This window comes from Sinocyclocheilus rhinocerous, unplaced genomic scaffold (assembly GCF_001515625.1).
Source record: "Sinocyclocheilus rhinocerous isolate Xijiao unplaced genomic scaffold, SAMN03320098_v1.1 scaffold523, whole genome shotgun sequence".
NCBI classification, from domain to species: Eukaryota; Metazoa; Chordata; class Actinopteri; order Cypriniformes; family Cyprinidae; genus Sinocyclocheilus; species Sinocyclocheilus rhinocerous.
The window spans coordinates 416,434-419,479 of record NW_015626042.1 but is presented as its reverse complement, the minus strand read 5'-3'; the positions used below and the strand labels follow the sequence as shown (position 1 = coordinate 419,479).

Sequence of the window (3,046 nt, the reverse complement as noted above, 5' to 3'; positions counted from 1 at the left end):
TTATCTTCACAATTAATACGTTAATGAGACAGAGCATGAAAAATCTTGCATACCTGCAGCAGTAACACTCAAATCTGCTGCGGTACGGAAAGAGAAGAGGGACAAAATACTACATTTGCAGTACCATTATCGGCCACAGGAGGGAAGACTTCGAACACAAATGAATACAACAAAATGCCTTATTTTATGGAATTCACATATAAACTAAATTAAATGTTTAAATTAAATGTTCTTTTTAACCCTGTTACAATGGCATCCAGCAAAGAAGATAAACCAGTACTACAATCCCTAAGGTTCTTGCAGCCTTCTTTTCTGATCTAGCCTTTTTGTCTGTGACTGAATTTAAATGCTTAGCTTGATAATTTGCTACAAAACAGATTTTCACATATAAAGAAACAATCACTGAACAAGGTGCCACTAAACAAACAAAGGAATCTAATATTAGATATTCCAATTTAACAGAAAGTACACATTCTCCAATACATGAGTTGTTTCTTTCTGGATTGATCAAAAACTCATACAATAGATAAAATGAATATACGAATGAGAATAACCAATTTACAACAATAGAAACAACAACTCTGTTAGTATTGACCTTCAATGGATATCGCAAAGGGTCATTCACAGCAATGTACCGATCCACGGATATAATAACCAAATTACCCAGAGATGCTGTGACAACCACATACAGAATAAGAGGGAATATTGAACAGAATATTTCTCCAAAGTATCAGCATGGCTCAATGAGTTTCATTCCCTACACTGGCATGAGAATCAGTCCTGCGATGAGATCAGCCACAGCCAGAGAGAGGATCAGCACATTGGTCGGAGTGTGGAGCTGCTTGAAGTGTGAGATGGAGACAATCATCAACAAGTTCAGAAACACGGTGAACACTGATGTTACAGAAATGAAAATGTACACAACAATGTACTCCGCTTCTGGTCTGATACTTTTGGTACAAGACAAATTGTTGTCTGGAAAGCAGTATTGGACTGTTTGATTGTCCACATTTGTCACGGCCCAATCAGACACTTCCATGATGGATGGATATTGAAGAGTAGACTCTGTGTGAGGATGCTTGTCAGTTTAGCTCCCTGATCCTTGACACTGACATGACTCAGCTTTATACTTATGAAAAGCACACAGCTGATTGGTTCTCTCCTGTATCGGTAGCCAATGAGCTCGCTGCTCAACATTCAAATATATGACTAGTGTTTGCTGTAGCAGTAGCAGCTTGCTTCAGAAACAGCGAAATCAACATCTAAGATAAGTGAATGCTCTTCTAATCCATATTGCTGTGTGTATTGCGTGGTCTGCCTAATTTAATTCAAAAATGAACAACCATAATCAAGTTTAAACTAAGTGTCATGTTAGCAGTTTGCATTGTATGCAGGAGCGAAATATTAAGCATATTAGCATCTGTGTTTATACAGCTGGAGCAAAACGCAGTTAAGAGCATATGTAATCGCTCTGAGGACACGCCGATAGTGACGGACATGAAACAGGTTAAGTGAAATAAGCATCATTGTGTATGCATTTCAACAGGGGTTCGCCATATACATCGGCGATTATCTCCGTGTTTACGTTCATTATTTCTAAGGTCGATGTTTTCATTGTTATGAGTGTGTGGTTGATTTCAGCTGTGCGAGGTGTCAAAAGCACGCGCTTATCGCAGTCATATCAATGACAGTGTTGCGGGAGAAGGGAAATAGAGAATGGAAACGTGACGTCAGCAAAGCACGGCATTCTGGGACTTTGAGACACGGACACTGCAGTAGAGACCGAGTAATAGGAGGTAGATGTTAAAATTTATATTAAACAGTTAAAAACACATTAGAATGGAGAACGCTTGCTGTGTTATGAACTGCCATATCTGCTCTCATGACCGGAGTGGAAAACGGATCTAAAATGAAGCGCAACGTTCTGCTTTTCAGCAAAAAGTACAGTTCAATGAAAATAACCAACTTGACCAAAATTTGGCTTTGTCATTTGTATTTATTATTTATTAAAGACTCATAATTTCCGATCCACTTAAATTTGTAAGTGCTCACACCATGAATAATGTACGAAAACACATTTAGAAATATTATGTGTGATACAGCTCGTTACGATCATTCTCCGTGTTCATAAAGCAACGCTCCATTGATTCATTGTTCAGCAACTCTTTGAGAGAAATTGTATTTGTCCCATAAGTCCAGTAAAACTTATTTGGTGTAGGCCTAGTGCTTTCACAATATAATTAATTTCAGAGCTGCGTTACAGAGGGTCGTATTAGGGCGATTTGACAATATGTTAAATACAACAGTTCTTAATTCCAGTCCTCGCGTAACGTTACCCCCGCTCTGCTTATTTTTGCATGTCTCTCTTAGTTAACACACCTTATACAGATGACCAGCTCGTTAGAAGAGAGCTCCATGCATGAACTGTGTTCCGACTGACATGGTCCCTACACAGTGTTCTTTGCTCCCTACTCCCTGAGCAGGGGAAATCCGGTAAAGTTTACTTCACTTCGGAACATTCATTCACGGATTTGTGCTACGCCACGGCCTGCAGCGTCTTCAAACACAGACAAAACTTACAAGAGAAGTGTGACATAATATACCCCTGTAAATAAATACAATTTAAATTAATGTCTCGCACACTTTATTGCCCTTTGAATGGAACATATACGCTCGTTTCGAACTGGAATCATGGTGAAATATACTGCAATATTCACTTTGCAGGGCACTTACTGTCGAATAGAACAAACGTCTGAAGTGATAAGCGAAACGTACTAAAAATGCAGAGGACTGTAATTGAGAACCACTGAAATACATGATCAGCTGGCTGAGATCAAGCTATATTGTGTTTATTGTTTTATCTGGCAGATATATCAGTGCCATCTAGTTATTAAAAAAACTGTAAAAGGGAAATCAGTTTGGTCCTTTGTGTGATACGATAGAAGGCGGCCATATGATTTCAATGAGTATGTATATGTCGTGTCCTGGCCACACGACTGAGCGCTCGAATAATCATTATTGAATATGAATATTAGTCCATTTATTC

At 38.6% G+C, this 3,046-nt stretch overlaps 1 pseudogene; it reads right to left on the bottom strand.

The window, feature by feature from the left end:
- Nucleotides 1-244: 244 nt before the first annotated feature.
- Nucleotides 245-1,039, bottom strand: LOC107709514 (trace amine-associated receptor 13c-like; annotated as a pseudogene).
- Between the last annotated feature and the right edge of the window lie 2,007 nt (nt 1,040-3,046).